This window comes from Ovis aries, chromosome 11 (assembly GCF_016772045.2).
Source record: "Ovis aries strain OAR_USU_Benz2616 breed Rambouillet chromosome 11, ARS-UI_Ramb_v3.0, whole genome shotgun sequence".
Taxonomy (NCBI): Eukaryota; Metazoa; Chordata; class Mammalia; order Artiodactyla; family Bovidae; genus Ovis; species Ovis aries.
This window is the reverse complement of record NC_056064.1, coordinates 58,699,952-58,711,213: the sequence shown is the minus strand read 5'-3', so window position 1 is coordinate 58,711,213 and position 11,262 is coordinate 58,699,952. Positions and strand designations below refer to the sequence as shown.

Sequence of the window (11,262 nt, the reverse complement as noted above, 5' to 3'; positions counted from 1 at the left end):
GTATTTTAATATAATTTTTTCAAGATTTAATGAAAGAGCTATAGAATCCATACGCCATCCCTTTTCAAGAGCGTCTGGCCAAACGCAGCTGTAAATTATAAAATAATGCCCTGCATTCATAAAAGCTTTCACACATAAATATAAATAATATAACCACTGATCAAATAAGTCTTCCAGATAGATTACTTAAACCATCTAATATATATACACACACACACACACACACATATATATATACACATATATATATATCATTAAGAAGCATCCTCTAACTTTTGAAAGCTATAGATTTTATCCTAAATAAATTATTTCTTTTAAGTCCTATAATGGCCAGTACTCATATTCCAAAAAAAGACTACTCAATTAAAAGCATAAATTGCTGAATGCAGAACCCTATCAAGCCTTTTTATTGTTTCCAAAATACCAGTTTTGCCTACAGAAAGCCCCAGTACCCCTAAGTTGAGACAAAATTCATTCCTTAGGACTGATAAACAGTAGGAACTTCCCCAACAGCATCATTTTCCTGAAATACAGACAGAACTCTATCAAATATACTCAGAAAAAAAATGCAATGTTTTAAGAACTTAATTCTGAAAAAACTGAAAGACCAGAGAATGTTTTTATTTAGTTTTTTTTTTTTCTTCCTTTCTGTTAGATGATCTTTGTCCTGGTTTCCCCAGAATAGTCCCCATTTATGCCTCTTATCCCAGGGTAACTATTAATAGTGCTGCTTTCCACGCTCAAAGTATCTGGATTTAGATAGTAAATTATATGGTTACTCACTTTTAAGCTATATATGAGGTGTGGGTTAGGAATTACTGAAGGTTAGGCTTTTATTTGTATAAACCAGCACTATACTCAATGAACAATTAAGTATTATTACATTTGTTATAAGACATGATATGTGTGTGTGCAGACATGTATACATCCAAATCCATAGGTTATTAGGTAAATACATCTAAGTAAGAAGTAATGGAGTTAATTTATCCATAATTATACTGCTACTCATGGATAGATTTCTTTAAAGAAGATATTTTGGGGCACTATGAACATATTCCATAAATGCCATTCCTAACATAGCTCTAAGTTCATGCTGATTCAGTTAAAAGATATTCAAGAAAAATAAGTTCCATTACTTGATAAACATACATTTTCGATCAGAAACTGCATTTTCAGACTGGATACCGAATTTAAGCCTCGGTGGCTTTCATTTGATTTAAGAAAAGACACACTCAGAGCACACGTGTTTTTATTTATTTAATTCATTTATTCAAACAGTCGTTTGCTTGCAACCTGTGCCCTCTTGGGCCTCCCAGCACACTTAAGGATGTCACCCTCCCCACAGTCATCACTACAGTGCTTAGGATATTTTAGGCACTTCTTTATTATTGTTGAATCGTAACAGGAGTGAATGAGCAAACACATCCTCATCTTCCAGTTCCTGTGGACAATTCTAAAAGCAGAGTTTACATGTTGGAAAAACAGTTGGTCATTGTTTGTAAGGGAAGTACCCTGACAATCACATGTGAATCTTGGTAGAATTATTTTTAAGTCATATTAACACCCAAACGTAATGAATTCAAATCTTATCCCAAACAATTACACTCTTTTTTTTTTTTTTCATGAATGATTTCATTGTCTTGGTAGAAATGGATCTGAGCTAATCAGGAGCCCAGAGTGGAAACATTCCAGACCTTTGCTCCTGCAAACGTGACCCACAGCTGAGCAGCATCAGTGTGACCAGCTCGTTTGTGAGAAAGGAGCAGGACCCCAGCCCAGACCTCCTGAGTCCAGATCTGCACAGAACTGAGACCTCCTCTCGGGTGCACAGAAGTTAGAGAAGCACCACTCACAGTGTTTCCAGTTGGAATGTTTACAAGATGTGAGTCAAAACTGTGAAAGACAGAGAAGGAGGCTGGGAAGGGGTGGAATGAGGGATATACATATTCCCAAGTGGCACTTTCACCTCGGAGTGTTGTACCGTCTAGTGACGTAGACAGACCTATTTAGATCAAACCGGGTGGATAAGAATAAAATCATCTTATAATTTTAGACAGATTACAATTAGTGCTAGAATAGGGTAAAAACCAAGAACTCTCTTACAGAAAGACCAAAACATCAAAAAAATAAAGTATATACCCTTGGTTTTGTGTTCACGAATACACACAGGAGTCCAATTTCTCTCTCTCTCATACACACGTGCACACACACACACACACACACACACCCCTACACTTACACTTCCTGCCTTCCTAAAAGGGGTTTGATGTGGCTGAAATATGTATCATGGCTATTCTCCAGGTAGTTATGTTTCTCCTAATAATATACTTAGCCCTAACTTCAATGCCCTCATTAGTAACTTGAATATCTTAAGGCTATCCATAGGGAAATAAATCTCAAATGAAAATAACTGCTTTTGACATGCACTGACCTTGTTAACCTTGCAGGTAGAAGCTCACCAAGCAAATAAATGTCACGTCACTAATGCAAGAATCGACACACGAAACACAGGGTCGTGATGAGGTTCAGCTGTTGTTCTTCTTGGGGAGGGATTACAGAGTTGCAGCCAACCTAGTGTACAGAAAGAGCAGCTTACCAGGATGACCCCAGGATACCAAAACCAGAGCATTTAACGTCCCAGGGTGAGCGTTTAGGATTAATCAACAGAGGGCGCTTCATTGACAAAATACTCACATGACCTTTGGCTGCATTTTAAAATATGCTCGGTCACTCAGTTGGGTCCAACTCTTTCCAGACCCTGTGGACTGCAGCCCACCAGGCTTCTCAGTTCATTTTGAGAAGATACATAGAAGGCTCACCACCTTGCCCTCATGGCAATAAGGATCTAGATGGAGTCGTTCATGAGACAGTGTCTGATTCTGCGTTAATCTGTCAGTTTTCATCTGGACTTACTCTCAGTCCAATAGTCAAATGTGAATCTTTACACAGTAACCAGTAATCACACACACATGTGATCACAAACAGAGGACACACGCCTGATCTGCAATGTAGAATCAAAGTAACGAGGTTTCCTGTGCCTGTTTGCTGGGCATCCTCCCCAGACAGCCCTGCTCAAGTAACAGTCTAAGTATATTTTGCTAAAAAAAAAAAAGAGAGACAACTTGCCCATGCGCTTTGAACACCTGTGTCAGCTTTGCCAAGAAAGAAATGTACCTTAAACAGCGTTATTTAATGCAGTAAATTATTCTGATTTTATTCAGAACTTGATTTTGCTGTGGAAGGCTGGCTCTCACTGTCTGTCTGAACATAATGAGGTAATTACAAAAAATTAAAACTTGACCGCTTTTCCTCCTACTCATAAAGTTGAAATTAGTTTTTCTTGTCTTAAACTAGTACATATATTTTTACCTATTAATACAAATATTGGCATAGATTAGACAGACCTGGACATAGATGAGCCAGCAATGAGACAGCATAGCTGTGGCTAGAAAAAATATGTGTGTTCATGTGGCCATTCCCCGAATAAGATGCCTGTTTTCTTCTAGTTAATTGGGCTTCCCTGGTAGCTCAGATGGTAAAGAATTCACCTGCAATGCAGGAGACCCAGGCTCAATCCCTGAGCCAGGAAGGTCCCCTGGAGAAGGGACTGGCAGCCCACTCCAGTATTCTTGCCTGGAGAATCCCATGGACAGAGGAGCCTGGTGGGCTGCAGTCCATGAGGTTGCACAGAGTCAGACACGCCTGAGCAACTAAACAATGACAAACCGCATTTAGAGCATTTCATATGCATAGTCCATCCCTGACTCTTTTCATAATGGGAGATGCAGAGTCTTAATACAGATGTAAACATACGAGTCTACAAATAGAGCCAGTAAACTTGTTTAGACATTCTTATTTTAAAATGCTGGTCCCCTCTCCATGAATGCTGATTCCAAAATGGCTTTATTATCCAGGAACTAATAGCAATGTTACTTTTCAATCTTACCACAGATCAAATTATCAAATGAACTGCTGCAACCTATAAAATGCAGACTTTTAGGGACATTGGCTAAAGCGGACACAATACCTTCTACCTAAGAGTACTAACTGTTTGAGGAAATGCGTTTCCTAAAAGAGTGGATGTTTCTTCCCAGGGAGTGGACAAGCAAGCACAATGTATCCACAGGTGATTGCAATAGGAGGCATCAGGAAGTTCCAGTTAAAACAGGCAAAAGTTATGATTAAAGCTGATTCTTTTGTATCAAGACCAGGTCCCTCTCTATGGGATACAGTTCAGCGCTTTCAGAAATGCATGTCTTATTATTCACAGTTTTTTTTTCTCCTAGATCTAGGAGACTGACGTTATCCAGCAGCAAGTCATTTTCCAAATGTTAACTGCATTCTTTCAAGAAGCAGAAACGTTCACCAATGTAATGTAATTGTATTTTTTCAACCACTCCAAGCAAAGCAACGGCTTACTTGGGTTGGCACCTGTGAGACCAAATATTGTTTTTACTTAAGTGAATTAGCAATTATGGATCAGGAAAGAAATACCAGGACCAACCAAGACGTGTTGCCTAGCTTTTATTTTCCCAGGTTGGGCTTACATGGGCCGACGGAAAGAAACTAAATTATATCTACCCTCGGGTTTTTTTCCCCTGCAACCCCAACTATTTTATGAAGGTAATTAGTACTTTCAGTAATTGGACCGCACACTCACCGTGGCTTAAGTCCCAAGTTGTAGGCATTGCTACAGGATATCTTTGAGCCTTGATGGACAAATGGTCACCTTACAAGAATTACCAAATTTAATAGGATACTTAAGTTTCTGACTTAACATATTTTTCCAGAGGACAATGGGTATCCAGCCGTTGAAGTTCGTTATGAGGGCTGCCTTCGGAGGCATTAAAGTAGGGACGAGCAGGATACCAAGTTAACGGGGAGCATTAAATACCCACCATGCAGCTTTCACCATCTCACCATCTCGTTCCTACCGGGCAAGCACTGCAGTGCCCGACAGGGAGTTCAGACTTTCCTGAATCAGGGTTGTCCTACACTCCTCTACAGGAATCTCTCTAGACTTGCCTTGGCTTGTCCTGCAGAAACAGATTCCCACGGACAGAACGGGCGGAGAGGGTCAACTACAGGTTACAGACTCTTAGCCGGAAGCTGACGGTTGCCACATTAGGTGATAAACATGGCTGTCCTGATTTTAATTTTTTACCAGTATTGTGCCAACAGGAATCTTTCTTGCTTGTTTCTCTTGTTTTGTTATTTGTTGCTGTGTTTAGTTGCTCAGTCACGTCCGACTCTTTGCACACACGGACTGTGGCCCGCCAGGCTCCTCTGTCCGTGGGATTCTCCAGGCAAGAATGCTGGCGTGGGGTGCCAGGCCCTCCTCCAGGGGATCTTCCCGACCCAGGGGTCAAACCTGCATCTCTTGTATTGGCAGGCAAATTCTTTGCTGCTGAGTCATCAGGGAAGTCAATAGCATGCCAATATGAATCTTTCTTGGTCGTTTCTTTTGTTATTTATTGTTATTTTACTTGTTATTTTTTGTTATCTATTGTTATTTGTTATTAATTATTACCTATTCTAAGCATCTAGGTAATCCTTAACAATCACCTTTTAGTGACCACCAAGAAGATGAAAACTTCTGCCATTTTTGCTTCAGATATCTCAAAAATATTCTTTAAAAAATATCTGAAAGAAATGTGGAAAAAACGGGATTCCTGGAACTACCTCCTAACAGTTGGACAAAACCTCATTCTAGTCAACTATAGTTAGACTGTGTATATATACATGACATATTACACGTTAGATAGTCCATATGTACATCATATAATATCAGTTCTATAATATTATACATAAGACTCTGTATTTAAAAGCCATATTTTATATATGTGTTGTTCAGTCATCCAGTTATGTCCAATTCTTCAAGACCCCATTGTCTGCAACTCTGGTGACTCAGACAGGAAAGAATCTGCCTGCAATATAGGAGGCCTGGGTTCAATCCCTGGGTCGGGAAGATCCCCTGGAGAAGGAAATGGCAACCCACTCCAGTACTCTTGCCTGGAGAATTCCATGGAAAGGGGAGCCTGGCGAGCTACAGTCCAGTGGTCACAAAGAGTTGGACATGATTGAGCAACTAACACTTTATATGTAACAGCTGTTTAACTGTGATAGAAGAAATAAATAAAAATAGAATAGTTTTGAACTACCCTGTGTTATTCAGTTCAGTTCAGTTGCTCAGTTGTGTCTGACTCTTTGAGACCCCATGAATTGCAGCACACCAGGTCTCCCTGTCCATCACCAACTCCCAGAGTTCACCCAAACTCTTGTCCATCGAGTCGGTGATGCCATCCAGCCATCTCATCCTCTGCTGTCCCCTTCTCCTCCTGCCCCCAAGCCCTCCCAGCATCAGAGTCTTTTCCAATGAGTCAACTCTTCCCATCAGGTGGCCAAAGTATTGGAGCTTCAGCTTTAGCATCAGTCCTTCCAAAGAACACCCAGGACTGATCTCCTTTAGGATGGACTGGTTGGATTTCCTTGCAGTCCAAGGGACTCTCAAGAGTCTTCTCCAACACCACAGTTCAAAAGCATCAATTCTTCAGCACTCAGCTTTCTTCACCAGTCCAACTCTCACATCCATACATGACCACAGGAAAAACCATAGCCTTGACTAGATGGACCTTCGTTGGCAAAGTAATGTCTCTGCTTTTGAATATGCTATCTAGGTTGGTCTTAACTTTCCTTCCAAGGAGTAAGCGTCTGTGTTATTATTTAATGTCTAATATTGTTTTTACACCGAACCATTTTATTGTTTTTATTGTTTGCTTTTGTTTGGTTGGTTGGATTTGGGGGGGCCTGTGCAGCACGTGGAATCTTAGTTTCCTGACTAGGGATTGAACCCTTCCCCCTGCAAGGGAAGCGAAGAGTCTAAACTCCTGGACCACCATGGAAGTCCCTTTTTTACCCTTCATTTTGTTAGGTTGAAATCATCTCAGTGTTTCACATTCTTTTCCCTCAAACCACTGCCTGAGAATGGGTCACTTAACCCTCCTGCATGCTCTCGGGGGCTTCCCTAGTGACGTAGAAGGAAAGAATCCGCCGCTGATGAAGAGGACACAGGCTGGACCCCAGGGCGGGGAAGATCCCCTGGAGAAGGGAACGGCCACCCACTCTAGTATCCTTGCCTGGAGAATCCCGTGGACAGAGGAACCTGGCAGGCTACAGTCCATGGGGTCACAAAAAGCCAGACACGACAGGAGCAACTAAACAACAGTGAGCCTTCAGGAGCTGAGTGGCGCGGTGGGCAGCCTTTCTTTTAAGAAGACAACATCCTGAATCAAGACAGAAAGACAAAGGGAAACAACAGAAAAAGAAGCGATAAATTAATCCATATTGTATCATCTTTGGGTGCTCTCTAAAGCAGTGCTTCTGGGGCTTTCATTTTCCCCCAACAGCAGCAAAATCCTTTCTTCAAAGAAATCCTTCAGAGAAATCAAACATACATAGAGCCTTAAAATAGATGCTGTTCAAGTTAAGACTGGGGGTGAGGAGTCCAGAGTCCGTCTGGCTGCTCCCGAGCCTGCTTTGTGAGACACACAGTCAGAAGCTACTGCCCAAGCTTATTTTAACTGCAATAGTTTAACTCCCACTAATCTTTTCGGTGAGTGATTTCCCCCTGTAACCACACTTTAGAATCACCTAGAGAGATTTTTTAAATGCCTGTGTTTGAGCCTCATCTATAGCGATTCCATTTTAATTGTTCTGGAATGGGCCCTAGAAATCCTAGCTTTCTTAAAAGCTCTACAAACAATTTCAATATATAGCCAGTTAGCTTTAAGAAACCCTGCCAAAACGCTAAAAAATAATAAATGTGGAGCCTCACACTGTGAGATTTTAACTTCCTTGAGGACAGAGACTGTGCTTTATATGTCTTTTCCTGCAGTCAACGGTGGAATCTGTGAAAGAATGAGAGACAGTGCTACAGCCAATCAAAATATCCGAGAACACTAATTGGCGCGTGCAGCTTCCCAGGGTGGAATCAAAGGGTTTTCTTCCTGCTTCACCCTAATACCATTCACACACCAGGTGCGTGCGAATCATTGTGTCCTCCGAGTCTAACGGGCAGGCGGACATCTCAACAAGTCAATAAGTGTTTATAGGATCCAGTAAGTGTGAAAAATGAAAAAGAGGGAAAACCTGGCACCCAGCCAGCCTGAAAGACTTGGAGACGCTTCCTAGAAGGGACCCCTGAATTCAGTACAGACGCCTAAGTAAGAGGGTACAGACACATGAAAGTCATGGAGAGAGAGAGAGCAGGGGAAACCACACCGATGACTCTGAGATATGGTTTCATGTTTAAAAATCTAGAGAGTGATGGCAGAAGATGGAGAAAGGAAAAGAAGGATGAGCAAGAGCTGGGAGCACCCAGGACAGCTCCGTACTCTCATGAGACACTCAACGCTGAGCTGACAGTCGCCGAGACCCGCTACACATTCAAACCCCAAAGTCTGTAAGAAGCACCTGAAATGTTGGTTTCACTCAGTGGACCTGCGGTGGGCCTGAGGTTCTGGATTTCTGGCAAACTGCAGGTGACATGGATGCAGCCGGTCCACGTATCACAATTTCAGTAGCCAGGTCTAATGTTGAGCACAGTAACACCATGTGGCTTCATTCTTTCAGGGGCTGTAGTTTATTACCTTACTTTTTACTTTTTCCTAACTTCCTTTATCACCAATCTGCATTTTTGGAGATTCAGTCACTGACGTGTTCTGTGTAGAGGCTGATATACAAAGCCATTATTCTTGCCATTATTTGACAAATAGTGGTTCTTTTCATCTAGCTGTGTTTGCTGTGTGTTAAGTCACTTTAGTCGTGTCCGACTCTGTGCGACCCCATGGACTGTAGCCCATCAGGCTCCTCTGTCCTTAGAATGTCCCAGGCAAGAATACTGGAGTGGGTTGCCATTTCCTTCTCCAGGGGATCTTCCCGACCCAGGGATCGAACCCACGTCTCTTATGTTTCCTGCATTGGCAGGTGGGTTCTTTACCACCAGCGCCACCTGGGAAGCCCTAGTCAGTTACCCCCAAGCGTTTACTGGGCTCCCCTGAAGTGGCCAGCACGCGGCTAGCCATCTCTGGAGACATAACAGAATTCTAAGACACACTGTCTACCTTCAAGGAGCTCACTACCGACTTGAGAAAGGAGGACATGCAGAGCACAGATGTTACGGCAAAATGTTTACAGCAAGATGTCTCCTGGGCAGTACTGCAGAGTTTGAGAAGAAAAGGTAGTCAACAAAACTGGGACACCCAGGGAAAACATCCCCCAATGGTGCCCTCTAGCTGCAGCTTTGAGAAAATATTGTGGAAAACCACCCATCCCATCAACTTTCTTTTGAGAACCATCTTTTTAAATTTTTTTTAACAACAACAACAAAAAAGCTGTTAAAACAAGTTCTAACTGTTCCAAGATCATAAAGGGGCTAAAATAAACCAAAATAAGGCCATCTAGGCGTTTTGGTTCTTCTTGGGCAACTGGAGTTGGTGCTGAGAGACAGGATGGGGGCTACTCACCAGATCTCCCTCCCCCAACCGTGAACATCTCTAAGCCGCGTAAAGTGTGGACAAAGGCAGATTCTGTTCAGCGGCTCCGCAGGACGGGGCTCCAGACGCATAAGTAGCTCCTTGGCGTGTCCCTCTGGCCCTGCCATACTATTAATTAGGCCACCGTTGTTTATTTTGAGACGTTTAACTAGAGACCTTGAGAGAGGCCTAGCCTCGTGGGCTGTGCCCATCCCTCCCTAAGTGTGGGAACCTTTGTCTAATTGGATTGACTGTACGTGTAATGATCATGGCGGAGCTCTCCGAGCGCCGCGTAAGCCACGGACATTCACATGGAAATGAGGTCAATTACACAGCATCGCCGCATCTAATGATTGCACCTGCAGCGCCGCAGCAACCTCCCTTTAACTCAGTTTCACAAACAATTACAAAGAGCAGCTGCATTGGTTTCCACAGTTAGAGTTAAAAAATCTGTAATGATCCCCAACAGAATAGGGGCGCAGGGGGCGAGGGTGAGGGAGAAGATTCTTCCGGTTCAGATGGCCCTCCCCAGCCACCTGCTGATGACGCTAATCCCCGGGCCCCCCGGGTACCGACGGGGCAATCACAATCAGCTCTCGCTGGTCCTGTTCTTTGCCCACCCCCACTTCCCCTACCCCTTCTGACAATAGATTAGAGTTTCTCTCCTGCAAAGATTCATTAATATGGTGATGGAGATTGATGAAGGGCAAGGTTTGCAAAGCTCCAGAACACAAGGTCATTATAAGTAGCCACACTGGGTGAGTCAGTTCTTCAGAGCTTCAGAAGCACACACACGTCTGTCTCTGAATCTGCATCTGTCTCTATCTGTATCCATCTCTCCACAGAGCTTTGTTATGAGTGCGTTAGTTGCTTGGTCATGTCCGACTCTGCAATCCCATGGACTGTAGTCCCGTTATGAGGGATCAAAGTAAAGTGAAAGTGTTACTCAGTCATGTCTGACTCTTTGAGACCCCGTGGACTGCAGCCCAGTAGGCTCCTCTGTCCATGGGATTTCCCAGGCAAGAATACTGGAGTGGGTTGCCATTTCCTTCTCCAAGGGATCTTCCCGACCCAGGGATCAAACCCAGGTCTCCTGCATCAACCCGCGGATTCTTTACCATCTCAGCCACTACGGATGAGGGAATGGCTCACATGACTATAAAAGCTGAAAAGTCCCAAGATTTGTGACCTTTGAGCTTTAGACTCAGGAGCGTCAATGGGGTTGGTTTCAGTCCAGCAGGATTGAAACCCAGCAAGAGCTGGAGTTGCAGTTTGAATCTAAAAGCAGGAAACAAAAAAAAAACAAAAAGCCAGAATGAGAACAATGAGGCCCCTGCTTAAGGCAGTCAGGAGGAGGCGTTCCCTCTTATTCAGGCGAAAGTCACCTTCTATGTCCTGTTCAGTCTTTCAACTGATCGGATGAGGCCCACCCACAACAGGGAGGGCCATCTTCCTTAAACGTTAAACTCATCCAGAAACACTCTCATGGAAACATCCAGAATAATGTTTTCCCAGTGATCTGGAACCCTGCAGCCTGGTCATCTCTGACACGTAAGATTAACCATCACCCAAACCAGTCCCCAAATTCCGGGAGGACGGCTTGGAAGCGATGCTACTGAGTAAGATGCAAGGGCTGTTGCTGACCGATCTCTCCCCGCCTTCCCACCAGCACTCTGTCGAGACCCCCTTTCTCTCTCTCCCCGTTTCCTCCTCTTTTCTTCTCTGTCCT

At 43.3% G+C, this 11,262-nt stretch overlaps 1 long non-coding RNA gene across 1 annotated transcript in view; it reads right to left on the bottom strand.

The window, feature by feature from the left end:
* Positions 1 to 2,192: 2,192 nt before the first annotated feature.
* Positions 2,193 to 11,262, bottom strand: part of LOC132657316 (uncharacterized) — a 50,518-nt gene continuing 41,448 nt past the window's right edge. Inside the window, exon 3 of the long non-coding RNA XR_009595302.1 lies at positions 2,193 to 2,571. This is a non-coding gene — a long non-coding RNA (uncharacterized LOC132657316). The remainder of the gene's footprint in view (positions 2,572 to 11,262) is intronic.